The sequence below is a fragment of the Bubalus bubalis genome, chromosome 21 (genome assembly GCF_019923935.1).
Source record: "Bubalus bubalis isolate 160015118507 breed Murrah chromosome 21, NDDB_SH_1, whole genome shotgun sequence".
In the NCBI taxonomy this organism is placed as follows: domain Eukaryota; kingdom Metazoa; phylum Chordata; class Mammalia; order Artiodactyla; family Bovidae; genus Bubalus; species Bubalus bubalis.
The window spans coordinates 34530141-34545377 of NC_059177.1; the positions used below are offsets into that span (position 1 = coordinate 34530141).

Genomic DNA, 15237 nt, shown 5'->3' on the forward strand with positions numbered 1-15237 from the left:
ATGGACTATGGGGGCTTCCCTGATAGCTCAGTTGGTAAAGCATCCACCTGCAGTGCAGGAGACCCCAGTTCTATTCCTGGGTCAGAAAGATCCACTGGAGAAGGGAGAGGCTACCCACTCTATAATTCTTTGCCTTCCCTGTGTCTCAGCTGGTAAAGAATCCACCTCCAATGAGGGAGACCTGGGTTTGATCTCTGGGTTGGGAACATCCTCTGGAGAAGAGAAAGGCTACCCACTCTAGTATTCTGGCCTAGAGAATTCCATGGGCTGTATAGTCCATGGGGTTGAAAAGAGTTGGACACGACTGAGCGACTTTCACTTTCACGTGGACTAGGGGAAGGGCAAAATGGAGAATGAGTACTAACAGTACCAAGTTTCTTATAGAGGTGATGAAAACACTCTGTAATTAGACAGTGGTGATGACTGTACAGTTCTATGTGTATGCTTAAAAAAAAAACCAACACTGAATTGTACACTTAAAAGGATGGATTGTATGGTATGTGAATTAGATCTCCATAAAACTCTCTTTTAAAAAATGCACAATGCTGTATGTTTAAAAAACAAAGATGAAGATTAAAAATAGCCAATGGGGGCAGTGTTAAGGTGGCGGAGGAATAGGACAGGGAGACTCACTTTCTCCCCCACAAATTCATTGAAAGATCATTTAAACACTGAGGAAATACCACAAAACAACTTCTGAATGCTGGCAGAGGACACCAGGCACCCAGAAATGCAGCCCATTGTTTTCGAAAGGAGGTAGGACAAAATATAAAAGATAAAAAGAGAGACAAAAGAGTTAGGGATGGAGACCCCTCCTGGGGGGCGGGGGGGGCAATCATAAAAGAGAAGTTTCCAAACATCAGGAAACCCTCTCACCGGCAGTCTGTGGGGAGTTGTGGAATCTCAGAGGGCAACATACCAGGAGGAAAAAATAAATAAATAAAACCCATAGATTATGTGCATAACTGCAACTCCCAGAGGAGAAGTAGCCCAGACGCTTGCGTCTGCCACCAGCAAGTATGTCTGAACAGGGAGGCTCGGGCTTTACTGCTTAGGGTAAGGACTGGGCCTGAATGCCCTGATGCAATCTGAAGGAGCTAACTGTGGGATGAAGTGAAGTGAAGTCACTCAGTCGTGTCCGACTCTTTGCAACCCCATGGACTGTAGTCTACCAGGCTCCTCCATCCATGGGATTCTCCAGGCAAGAATACTGGAGTGAGTTGCCATTTCCTTCTCCAGGGGATCTTCCCTACCCAGGGATCGAACCCGGGTCTCCCACATTGCAGGCAGACGCTTTAACCCCTGAGCCACCAGGGAAGCCCAACTGTGGGATAGCCAGAGAAAGAAAAAAAAAGAGAGAACTTTCACGCAAAAAGCTCCAACCTAAGGCACTGCCAGGCCGCTCACAGAACAAAGGACTGAGCGAATACCAGAGGAGAGCCAGCCAGCTGCGGATTGGCCCATGCCCCGCCAAAGGCGGAGACAGCCATAGCTGGAAGGCAAGGGGCAAACTCGGCCCCAGAGATGGCATCCTCTACCAAACTGCGAGCAGGTTCCCAGTTGCTAAGTAAGATTCCTGGGATCCTGGACGGTTGACATCTGCCAGGAGGGTCGCAGGCAAAGATCAGTTCCCCAGAGGAAACACACATCACACCTGAGATGGCCCTCCCACTGCACACCAGGAAACTGAGCACCTGGGATGGAAGAGGGGATAAGATGCATTGCCCCACTTGGGGAGCATAAGCTTGCCAAGCACCTGGTCGCCTGAGCTGCTCAGACCTGGGAAGGGCACAAAATGCAGGCCTAACCGAGTCTGTGCCTTTGTGGAGTACCCAAGAACCTGAACCTGAGTGGCTTATACCTGGGAAGTGCACACAAGCCAGGGCCCACCTTAGACAGTTCCCCTGCAGAGCAACCTGGAGCCTGAGCAGTATAGACCCGGAAAGAGCCCACACCGTGAGTGGGGGCAAACCCAGTGTGACCCAGACACTGTGAGCACTCCCCACACGCTCCAGTGATATTTGTTTGCAGTGTTCCTCCCTCCCGGCAGCACAATTGAATAAAGTGAGCCTAAATAAATGACCCGGAGAAGGCAATGGCATCCCCCTCCAGTACTCTTGCCTGGAAAATCCCATGGACGGAGGAGCCTGGTGGGCTGCAGTCCATGGGGTCACGAAGAATCGGACATGACTAAGCAACTTCACTTTCACTTTTCACTTTCCTGCATTGGAGAAGGAAATGGCAACCCACTCCAGTGTTCTTGCCTGGAGAATCCCAGGGATGGGGGAGCCTGGTGGGCTGCCGTCTATGGGGTCGCACAGAGTCGGACACGACTGAAGTGACTTAGCCGCAGCAGCAGCAGCAAATAAATGACCACCTTTGCCCCCTTGTGTCAGGGTGGAAGTTAGATACTGAAGAGACTTGTCAACAGAGGAAACCAAAATAAACAAGGAAGAGGTAACCACTTTGGAAGTCACAGGTGCAATAGATTAAAACCCTGTACTTAACACTGGGTACATTGGAAGGGATCTATAGACCTTGAGAAGTATAAGCTGCAACAAGGAACTATCTGAAACTGAACTGACTCCACACTGCCCTTAATTCTCCAGAGAAATTCCTAGACTATTTTACTATTACCATTTTTTAATTAAAAAATTTTTTTAATTTTTAAGTTCTTTATTACTCCTTTAATTTTCATTTTTAAAACCTACTAATACCTTGAAAAAGAAAAGACCCTACTTTTAAAGCAAATTTCATACACTTTTTTATAACTTTTGCGATTTTTTTTTTTAATATTGTATTTTCGAGAGTATAACCTCTACTCTAGGTTTTTAATCTTTGCTTTTTGGTATTTGTTATCAATTCTGTACCTTTAAGAATCCAATCTTCAGTACCCATTTTTACTTAGGAGTGTGATTACTGGCTTGATTGCTGTCTCCCCTTTTGACTCTCTGGACACGACTGAGTGACTTTCACTTTCACGTGGACTAGGGGAAGGGCAAAATGGAGAATGAGTACTAACGGTACCAAGTTTCTTATAGAGGTGATGAAAACATTGTAATTAGACAGTGGTGATGACTGTACAGTTCTATGTGTATGCTAAAAAACAAAACAAAACAAAAACAAAAACCAACACTGAATTGTACACTTAAAAGGATGGATTGTATGGTATCCCCCAGGTCACCTCTATCTCCTCCCTCCTGCTTCTCTTCTCTGCTTAACTCTGTGAATCTCTTTGGATATTTCAGGCTGTGGAGAACACTTAGGGAGCTGATCACAGGCTCAATTGGTCTCTTTCCTTTTGATTCCCCCTCCTCTCCTCTTGGTCACCTCTATCTCCTTTCTCCCTCTTCCCTTCTCTGTGGAACTCCTTGAACCTCTTTGAGTGTGGAGAGCAAATAGGGAATTGATTACTGGCTAGACTGCTCTCTCCCCTTTTGACTCCCCCTCTTCTACTCCTGGTCACCTCTATCTCCCTCCTCCCTCTTCTCTTTTCCATGTAACTCTGTGAACCTCTCAGGGTGTCCCCCACTGTGGAGAATCTTTTCACCATTAACCTAGATGTTTTATCATTGGTGCTGTATGGATGGAGAAGTCTTGAGGCTACGGTAAGAATAAGACTGAAAGCCAGAGGCAGGAGGCTTAAATCCAAAACCTAAGAACAGCAGAAAACTCCTGACTCCAGAGAACATTAATCAACAAGAGCTCATCCAAAAGCCGCCATACCTACACTGAAACCAAGCTCCACTCAAGAGCCAACAAGTTTTAGAGCAAGACATACCAAGCTAATTCTCCAGCAATGCAGGAACATAAACCTGAGCACAAAAATACAGGCGGCCAAAAGTCACACCAAACCCATAGACACCTCAAAACTCACTACTGGACACTTCATTGCACTCCAGAGAGAAGAGATCCAGCTCCACCCACCAGAACACTGACCCAAGCTTCCCTAACCAGGAAACCTTGACAAGCCACTCGTCCAACCCCACCCATAGGGAGGAATCTCCACAATAAAGAGGAACTACAAACTTCCAGCATACAGAAATGCCACCCCAAACACAGCAACCTAAACAAGATGAAAAGGCATAGAAATATTCAGCAGGTAAAGTAACATGACAAAAGCCCACTAAACCAAACCAAAGAATAGGAGATAGGCAGTCTACCTGAAAAAGAATTCAGAATAATGATAGTAAAAATGATCCAAAATATTGAAAACAAAATGGAGTTACAGATAAATAGACCGGAGACAAAACATGAGAAGATGCAAGAAAAGTTTAACAAGAACCTAGAAGAAATAAAAAAGAGTCGATCAATAATGAATAATGCAATAAATGAGATCAAAAGCACTCTGGAGGGAACCAATAGTAGAATGACCGAGGCAGAAGATAGGATAAGTGAGGTGGAAGATAGAATGGTGGAAATAAATGAAGCAGAGGGGAAAAAAGAAAAAAAGAATTAAATGAGTACAATCTCAGAGACCTCTGGTACAATCTTAAACACCCCAACATTTAAATCATAGGAGTCCCAGAAAAAGAAGACGACAAAAAGAAAGGCCATGAAAAAATACTTGAGGAGATAAGAGTTGAAAACATCCCTAAAATGGAGAAGGAAATAGTCACCCAAGTCCAAGAAACCCACAGAGTCCCAAACAGGATAAACCCAAGACAAAACAGCCCAAGACACACATTAATCAAATTAATGAAGATCAAACACAAAGAACAAATACCTACAGCAGCAAAGGAAAAACAACAAATAACTCACAAGGGGTTCCCCATAAGGATAACAGCTGATCTTTCAATAGAAACTCTTCAGGCCAGAAGGGAATGGCAGGACATACTTAAAGTGATGAAAGAGAAAAACCTACAACCCAGATTACTGTATCCAGCAAGGATCTCATTCAAATATGAAGGAGAAATCAAGAGCTTTACAGACAAGCAAAAGCTCAGAGAATTCAGCACTACCACACCAGCTCTTCAACAAATTGTAAAGGATCTTCTATAGACAGGAAACACAGAAAAGGCTTATAAACTCAAACCCAAAACAACAAAGTAAATGGCAATGGGTTCATACTTATCATTATGTTAAAATGTAAATGGGTTGAATGCCCCAATCAAAAGACAAAGACTGGTTGAATGGATACAAAAACAATACCCCTGTATATGCTGTCTACAAGAAACCCACCTCAAAACAAGGGACACATACAGACTGAAAGTGAAGGGCTGGAAAAGCATATTGCACCCAAATGTAGACCAAAAGAAAGCAGGAGTAGCAATACTCATATCAGATAAAAGAGACTTTAAAATAAAGGCCATGAAAAGACACAAAGAAGGACACTACATAATTATCAAAGGATCAATCCAAGACGAAGATATAACAATTATAAATATATATGCACCCAACATAAAAGCACTGCAATATGTAAGGCAAATGCTAACAAGTATAAAAGGGGAAGTTAACAATAACACAATAATATTGGGAGACTTTAATACCCCACTCACACCTATGGATAGATGAACTAAACAGAAAATTAGCAAGGAAACACAAACTTTAAATGATACAATGGACCAGTTAGACCTAATTTATATCTATAGGACATATCACCCTAAAACAATGAATTTCACCTTTTTCTCAAATGCATACAGAACCTTCTCTAGGATAGATCACATCCTGCACCATAAATCTAGCCTTGGTAAATTCAAAAAAATTGAAATCATTCCAAGCATCTTTTCTGACCACAATGCAGTAAGATTAGATGTCAACTATAGGAAAAATCTATTAAAAGTACAAGCATATGGAGGCTAAACAACACACTTCTGAATAACCAACAAATCACAGAAGAAATCAAAAAAGAAATCAAAATATGCATGGCAACTAATGAAAATGAAAACACAATAACCCCAAACCTGTGGGACCCTGTAAAAGCAGTGCTAAGGGGAAGGTTCATAGCAATACAAGCCTACCTTAAGAAACAGGAGAGAAATCAAATAAATAACCTAACTCTACACCTAAAGCAACTAGAAAAAAAGAAATGAAATGCCCACAGGGTTAGTAGAAGGAAAGAAATCTTAAAAATTAGGGCAGAAATAAATGCAAAAGAAACAAAGAAGACCATAGCAAAAATCAACAAAGCTAAAAGCTGGTTTTTTAAGAAGATAAATAAAATTGAGAAACCATTAGCCAGACTCATTAAGAAACAAAGGGAGAAGAATCAAATCAACAAAATTAGAAATGAAAATGGAGAAATCACAACAGACAACACAGAAATACAAAGGATCATAAAAGACTACTATTAGCAACTCTATGCCAATAAAAATTTTGGGTTTGAGCTTATAAGCCAACTTAGAAGAAATGGACAAATTCTTAGAAAAGTATAACTTTCAAAAACTGAACCAGGAAGAAATAGAAAATCTTAACAGACCCATCACAAGCATGAAAATCAAAACTGTAATCAGAAATCTTCCAACAAGCAAAAACCCAGGACCAGACAGCTTCACAGCTGAATTCTACCAAAGATTTAGAGAAGAGCTAACACCTATCCTACTCAAACTCTTCCAAACTCATTCTATGAGGCCACCATCACCCTAATACCAAAACCTGACAAAGATGCCACAAAAAAAGAAAACTACAGGCCAATAGCACTGATGAACATAGAGGCAAAACTCCGTAACAAAATTCTAGCAAACAGAATCCAACAACATAGTAAAAAGATCATACATCATGACCAATAGGATTTTACCCCAGGGATGCAAGGATTCTTCAATATTTGCAAATCAATCAATGTGATATACCACATTAACAAATTGAAAAATAAAAACCATATGATTCTCTCAATAGATGCAGAGAAAGCCTTTGATGAAATTCAACATCCACTGATGATAAAAACCCTCCAGAAAGCAGGCATAGAAGGAACATACCTCAACATAATAAAAGACATATATGATAAACCCACAGCAAACATTATCCTCAATGGTGAAAAATTGAAAGCATTTCCCCTAAAGTCAGGAACAAGACAAGGGTGCCCACTCTCACCACTACTATTCAATGTTTTGGAAGTTTTAGCCACAGCAATCAGAGCAGAAAAAGAAATAAAAGGAATCCAGATTGGAAAAGAAGAAGTAAAACTCGCACTGTTTGCAGATGACATGATCCTCTACATACAAAACCCTAAAGACCCCACCAGAAAATTACTAGAGCTAATCAACGAATATAGTAAAGTTGCAGGATTTAAAATCAAGACACATAAATCCCTTGCATTCCTATACACTAACAATGAGAAAACAGAAAGAGAAATTAAGGAAACAATTCCATTCACCATTACAACGAAAAGAATAAAATACTTAGGAATAAATCTACCTAAAGAAACAAAAGACCTATATATAGGAAACTATAAAACACTGATGAAAGAAATCAAAGATGACACAAATAGATGGAGAAATATACCATGTTCATGGATTGGAAGAATCAATATAGTGAAAATGAATATACTACCCAAAACAATCTGTAGACTCAATGCAATCCCTATCAAGCTACCAATGGTATTTTTCAGAGAAGTAGAATAAATAATTTCACAGTTTGTCTGGAAATACAAATAACCTTGAATAGCCAAAGCAATCTTGAGAAAGAAGAATGGAACTGGAGGAATCAACCTGCCTGACTTCAGGCTCTACTACAGTGCAACAGTCATCAAGACAATATGGTACTGGCACAAAGACAGAAACATAGATCAATGGAACAAAATAGAAAGCCCAGAGATAAATCCATGCACCTATGGACACCTTATCTTTGACAGAGGAGGCAAGAATATACAATGGAGAAAAGACAATCTCTTTAACAAGTGGTGCTGGGAAAACTGGTCAACCACTTGTAAAAGAATGAAACTAGAACACTTTCTAACTCCATACACAAAAATAAACTCAAAATGGATTAAAGATCTAAATGTAAGGCCAGAAACTATAAAACTCCTAGAGGAAAATATAGGCAAAACACTCTCTGACATAAATCACAGCAGGATCCTCTATGACCCACCTCTGAGAGTAATGGAAATAAAAGCAAAAATTAAAAAATGTGACCTAATTAAACTTAAAAGCTTTTGCACAACGAAGGAAACTACAAGCAAGGTGAAAAGACAGCCTTCAGAATGGGAGAAAATAATAGCAAACGAAGCAAATGACAAAGAATTAATCTCAAAAATATACAAGCAACTCCTTCAGCTCAATTCCAGAAAAATAAATGACCCAAGCAAAAAATGGGCCAATGAACTAAACAGACATTTCTCCAAAGAAGACATATAGATGTCTAACAAACACATGAAATGATGCTCAACATCACTCATTATCAGAGAAATGCAAATCAAAACCACAATGAGGTACCATCTTACACCGGTCAGAATGGCTGCTATCCAAAGGTCTACAAGCAATAAATGCTGGAGAGGGTGTGGAGAAAAGGGAACCCTCTTACACTGTTGGTGGGAATGCAAACTTGTACAGCCACTATGGAGATTCCTTAAAAAATGGAAATATAACTTCCATATGACCCAGCAATCCCACTGCTGGGCATACACACCAAGGAAACCAGAATTGAAAGAGACACATGTACCCCAGTGTTCGTTGCAGCACTGTTTATAATAGCCAGGACATGAAAGAAACCTAGCTGTCCATCAGCAGACGAATGGATAAGAAAGCTGTGGTACATCACACGGTGAAATATTACTCAGCTATTAAAAAGAATACATTTGAATCAGTTCTAATGAGGTGGATGAAACTGGAGCCTATTATACAGAGTGAAGTAAGTTAGAAAGAAAAACACCAATACAGTATATTAACACATATATATATGGAATTTAGAAAGATGGTAATGATGACACTATATGCAAGACTGCAAAAGAGACACAGATGTAAAGAACAGACTTTTGGACTCTGTGGGGAAAGGCAAGGGTGGGATGATTTGAGACAATAGCATTGAAACATGTATATTATAATATGTGAAATAGTTTCAGTCCATGAGACAGTGTGCTCAGGGCTGGTGTACTGGGATGACCCAGAGGGATGGGATGGGGAGGGCGGTGGGAGGGAGGGTCAGGATGGGGAACACATGTACACCCATGGCTGATTCATGTGAATGTATGGCAAAACCCACCACAATATTGTAAAGTAATTAGCCTCCAATTAAAATAAATTTTTAAAAAACAGCCAATATACCCACAATTTAAAAACTTTTGTTGAAACGTTTAATGTGTTTCCTGCTTGCAGTTTATTGTGTATTTTATTACTTGTAATTCACATATACATTTAACTTTTATTCTGTTTTTTTTTTTTTCCCTCTTTACGTTAGTTGTAAGTGGTTTGTTTTTTGTTGTTGTTGTTGTTTTTTCATTTTGCTTCCTGGTCTTTATAACTACCATTGATGCTAACTACTTATTTTCCAGAAGTGGACATACCACATCTTACTTTACATTTCCTCTATTTGCCATTCAATTTGTATTCATTTCTTTGCTATAATGTGAGTGAATCAAAAAACAGCTTTGTATATGTACATTTTCTTATTATAGGGGTTATTTCTTCCACCAGTTGGTAAAAAGGAAGTGTTAACACTGTGTCAAATACTATGAAACATTTTCTAATGTTGGTGAATTTTGCCAAATTTCCTTCCATAAGAGTTTCTCTGTCATTTTGTTAAGTATTGTGTAGCCAAGTATTAATAGCTCTCCACTGTTATGTCCACAGGATTTTCTGCAGACCCCAAATGTGCAAATTTACCCTAAGCCTTTGAGAAATTGGCCATGTGCCATTAAGAGGATGAGAGCAAGCATGAAATTGGTTATAAACAGGTGCATTGCACAATTGATTATCCAAGCCTCTGTCTCTTCTGTAATTAATCATAGGCTCTTTACAAGAGTCGTGTTGCAGAGAAACCCCCCACTTACAGAGCCAGGAAGGCACCTGGTATTGGGATAGAGGATAAAGACAAGCAGAGGCAGAGAAAACAGAATGTCATTTCAGAGCAAGTCTGTTCCTGTGGGCGTGGGGACTTCACATCATGGAAGTACCCTGAACTGCTTCCTGTCTGAGAATTTAAATCATCAGACTACACACGTAGTCTTTTAGGGGGCTCTGTAATTGCTGAGGGGACCAGTTTCCCGGGCCAGGTCCATTAGATGTTGTAAGTAAATTTTGGGAAACGGCCATGCAACCCTCACCAAGGGTTTTCTATAGGGTACTTTCATAAAAGTAGAATTTGGTTATTGGCCCAAGGATACCACCTAGCCATAGCCAGGCATGTTATATGGGAGCCCATAGACTTCTTTCAGGCTAAGAAAGAAGGTGATTTTCTTCTTATGATGCGAAACTGAGTCTAAGACCCAGTTCTAAGTGGTCCACCAGAAACAAATGGTGATGTTGAATTGAACAGCTGGCATCTTTTGCAACATGAACTCTCAGTGAGACAAGCTTAAAGCAAATCACCAGCTGGCATAGCATTCTAATTTCTGACAGATGTATTAATCACAAGTTTTTATTTCCATAGGCCTACACCCTCACCTCACTCCTGCATCCATAATTTATGTGCTTAATTCATAGTTCACATTGGTGAAATATACAGGGTGGATTTAGAATTTAGAATTGGAGTTTCTCAATCTTTAAAGTCATTACATTCTCATGTGTTTTTAATACTCAGTCCAGAAAAGGTCTGTATTTCTACCATTAATATGTCACTCTTTCCTTTTCCTCAGAGTTTGAAAGATCTGTCCTCATATTTTTCTTAGCATTACAGCTTTTTTGAGAAGATTCTTGTAATTCATCCATTAATTCCCATTGTTTATGAAGTGTCTTGTCCATCATTCCTCATGTTTTCAGAATCTACATTGAATCTACACCTTTGTATATATTTGAATTTCTTCTCCAACAGTCCTTTTCTATAGCTTTTTTCTTTTTCACTTTGAACTTTTTCATATCTGTGTTTCATATCTGCCAACATAGAATTCTTTTCAAACTCTAATATTATAGTAGTAATCACTATAGTAATATTTTTAAGACACCTCAACTTATATTTTATTCATTTATTGCCCTTTTTTATCATGTACTTTCTTTGTTCCCTGCATGTTGCTGAGCACTGAGGAGCCAGTGGTGAACAAAAAGTAATTGTCTCCCTGTTTTCATGAAATTCATTGTCTTGTAGAGGTGCCAGATAAGTAGATAAGAATAAGATTTTTTAAAAATTGTAACTACCATAAATATTCTGAAGAAGAGGTAAAGGATGCTGGGAGGGTGTTTGAAAGGAGGATGTAATCTGGTTTGAAAAGTCAGGGAAGTGAGTTTGAGAAAGTGACACTGAACTGAGACAGAAAGGATAAATAGGGGTTACTTTTGTGAGTGAGGGAGGGGAAGGAGATAAGAATGTTCCATACGGAGGGAAGAGTATGTGCAAATCTTATCATGGGAGCAGAGAGTGTCCATGACTCTGAACAAAGGCCACTGTGACTGAAATACTTGAGGAGGGGGAGTGTGATAAGAGGTAAAGTTGGTGAAGAAAGCAGTGGCCATATTAATATTTATCTTCATCCTAGGAGCAGTTACATTAATTTCAGTTATCACTGTCTTAGAGCAGCAAATGTTGATCATTTATAACCATTAGGCTCATTATCTCTGTTATCCATTGTGCAGTATCCAACAAGTCTGAATTCAAATACCTGTATGGCCTAGTGGAGTTACTGGTGTTATTCTGGCTGTTGGCATGTGATCTTTCTCGCCCTTGATTTTGAAAGTATTATTTTAAAGTACCCAATAATGCTTTCTGATCTATATTTTCTCTACCTAATCATCTGTCCTAGTGGTCCCTGGCACAGTGCTTCATGCTTAGCCAGTGATCAGTAGATGCTTGCAGGGTGGTGAGGGAGAAAGAATGAGCTTGAGGTTGCCAGAGGCCTTCTAGAATGCAAAATGCAAAGGCCTCTCAAGGAGTCATTGAGAGAGCCATGTGCTAGTATCTCACAAATTTCTTTCTTTCTTTAAAAAAAAAAAAAAAACACTTTTATTTAGAAAAGCTGAAATGATTGTATGCTAATTTGAACAGCGAGGTTGTTTAAGAAAAGACCTTTTTTTGTTTTTGTTTTTTTGACTGCACCTCAAGACTTGTGGAATTCTAGTTCCCTGACCAGGGATCAAACTCAGGCCTCAGCAGTGAAAGTTCAGAGTCCTAATGACTGGCCCACCAAGAATTCCCAAGAAAATTCAATTTTTTTATATCCTCCAAGAGTTGGAGTCCACTGAGTATGCTTTGTTCTTTCTTCAGTCCTGGGGGAAAACAACTGATTTTTCAAATAGTAATTTGTTCCTCCCTTTGCCATGTTTAAAATTCTTATGATTCCTCAGACAGTGCCTTCTGGAAAAAGCTTTCCTCTTCTACCCTGGCCAGCCCCAGTGGGTTCACCTTTACATGCTCTGGGACTCTGACAGGAGGTAAGATGCATGAATGTTTCTTCACTGGGAACAAATTTGTGATGCAAGAAAAGAGAAAGAGAGTGGATCTATGAACACTCTTTCAAATTGAAGCATATTTCCCTCTAAATTATTACTTCTTCTTCAGTTGACTTCTGCTTTCTAAAATGATTCCCCTCTTTTCAAACCCTCTATGTTGCCATTATCTGGGTTAGGTGTTGACCGATGTAATCAGTTGACAGTACACCAACCTGATTTGAACATACCTCCTGTCATAAGAATGTGAAACTGTGAAACATCAAACAGCATTGTGATAGATCATTCACTCCTGTGTTGGAGATAATTGTTCCCTCAGAGTAGTAGAAGGCTTTATAATAACTTGGCTAAAACCCAAGAAGCTCGTTAGGTTCATTTCAGATCTGCAGAGCTTCACAGAACGGTTTCAGTGTACAGGATACTGTCATATGTGACAAGCCAACAGGTACTATTCCAGTCCTCACAAATCCCATGCACAAATGTAATTATCATTCAAAGCAGATCTGGTATTTACTATAGTAATCAAACACATGGAAAGCTTTGGGAATGAATGTGAAAGAACTCTGTAGAGAAGGTTAACAGTTGGTGTCTTATGTTTTGACCTAATTTGTTTAAGCAACTACATCTGTTGAGGGCCAAGTCCTGTGCTGGGTGCTGGAAATAGGAAGATGGGAAATTTCTTGCCCTTGAGAAGCTCTCAAGCTAGTGATGAAGACATAAATAGATCAGTGTCATAAAATGTGGCAACTGTAGCATTAGAGGTACGTGTGTAATTGTAAAGAAGCACAAAGGAGGAGGAATGGAGCCTGGAGTAGAGCTAAGGTCATTTCTCAATATAGTTATTAGGAACTGGATCCTAAAAAATGAATGGATAAGGGACAGGACATTCCGGGGTCCAGCCCCAGCTGATCCAGGGTATTCGAAGTGGGGACGGCGTCGGCAACCTACTTAATTATTTATTCATCAAAGATATAAAGAGTAATAGAATGAGGATAGCTCAGTAGGAAAATTCAGTGGAGAAAAGAGGCTGAGTAGCTTGGTTTACGTGGGAGACCAATAAAACTTCAAGAAAAGAAGTTTGCACCACTTACGTAGGCCACAGGCGTCCTTCCATTCTCCCGAAGGAGAGGAGACACTGAGGCCTCCCCAGTCGGATCTTAGAAGCCCAGGCATAATTAGTAAGCATGGTGGGTTCCACGCTCCAGATGGAGACTCAGCCAGAGTGAGAGAGAGACATGGGGAGACCAGTCTTTCGAGGAACTGATCCCAATTCTTTATTTTCCATGGTCTACTTTTATACACTGAGATATTATGCAAAAGTCACGTGGGGTCAGCAGTCCTGACTTTTATCAAACTCAGGTGCTTCATACAAATGTATACAGAGGTCTTGGGGGTGTTACATCATCTTCTGGCCAGGGGGCCTGCTGACAATTTATGACCCTCTCCTTGTGACAGCGGTCAGTCAACCAGGACACTTATTTCTCCAAGGGTGATTATTCTTAAAACAGACGCCACCCAAATAAAGTTACATTCCTATAGGGTGAGGGTGTAGTGGGTTTTAGTTAAGGAAAGAATTTACTTAGCCTAAGGTCTAACATGATTAATATCAAAGGTTAATACTTATTTCTTCTATATATTTATTAATGTGTGTAAGGGCAGGGGATATGGAGACTTAGCAACAAACATTGGCTCAACAAATGAAAAACCCTTCATCAATACAATTTCTAATCAGCCCATTATACTTATACTAATAGTTTTCTAACTTTTCTAAGGAACCTGTTTTTAAAAGGTTTAAAGCATCTCGTGCCTCTCACAGTTGGGAGACTGTGAGCAATCACATGTGGCCGGACAAGCCTGTCAGGCAGGCTAGAGAACCTTCAGAGGAGTTTGTAGGTTGAAACACTCCTATCATGCCCAGGAATTATTATTAACTGGAGCTCTAAGTTAACTCCTTCTCCGAAAGAGGTGGTGGGGGACAGCCCCCCGTAAAGTCAGAGGTGTAGGTGAGAGCACAAAGTAGTAAAGTAGGCAGGCTCTGGTTATGGGGGTAGATGCTCGAGAATTTCCAGGGGGACTCCTGAGGCTCGATCCCGCCTTTGCGTATGTTGAGCCTCCTTCCTCATGACCTTTGCCATGGGCGGAGTGCCTCACGCTGGCCCCCAACAAGAACAGGTCTCGACAAGGACACCGAGAGCAGTGGGAAGTGAGTGTGTAAAAACACAAAGGAGTAGAAATTGTCTTGTTTGAGGAATGACTAGTCATTCTGCATTCCAGAACTACCCTCTTCCAGCAGGAGGAAATGCTAAACAAGTTGTTTGTAGGAAAGTTGTAAGCAGACCTAAGAAATTTGGATATTATATATTATGTGTCATTGAAAATTTCAGCCAGTGTCATGATCAAATACACTTTAGAAGAAGCACAAAAGAGAGGGATCTGGAGGCAGGAGACCAAAATGGGAGGCACATGCTGTGACCAAGCAAGAGGTGAGGGCAGGGCTAAAGTTAGAGGGGCACTGTTGCTGCCCACCTGTCTCAATATCCCATGCAGGAAGAAGAGAGAAAGGTGTTCTGCTGTTTTTCTCTTTCTGAACTGGCTGCCATAATATATAAATTTAGAATGTAACATGTGTTAGATTGCTCAGAGATTTGATCAGTATTGTTAAATTGAACTGAGTTAATTTTCTAAAGGAAACAAAATCAAACACAACTAATCATGGATATCAAGATTTTCAGTTCTCATCTGCAAAATGGGGATAATTGTAGGACCTTCC

At 40.2% G+C, this 15237-nt stretch overlaps 1 protein-coding gene and 1 non-coding gene across 9 annotated transcripts in view; one reads left to right on the plus strand and one right to left on the minus strand.

Annotated features, from left to right (window-relative positions):
* Positions 1-15237, plus strand: part of LOC123330927 — a 435096-nt gene that overhangs the window by 58466 nt on the left and 361393 nt on the right. Inside the window, exon 2 of one of the 8 annotated variants that reach the window (XR_006547208.2) lies at positions 12366-12452. The exons of the other annotated variants lie outside the window; for them this stretch is intronic. The gene's annotated coding sequence lies outside the window, so the exon portion shown is untranslated. The remainder of the gene's footprint in view (positions 1-12365; positions 12453-15237) is intronic. 8 annotated transcript variants of the gene reach the window in all.
* LOC112581315 lies at positions 12357-12482 on the minus strand. The gene has a single exon (XR_003105848.2). It is a non-coding gene; the product is annotated as a small nucleolar RNA SNORD22 (small nucleolar RNA).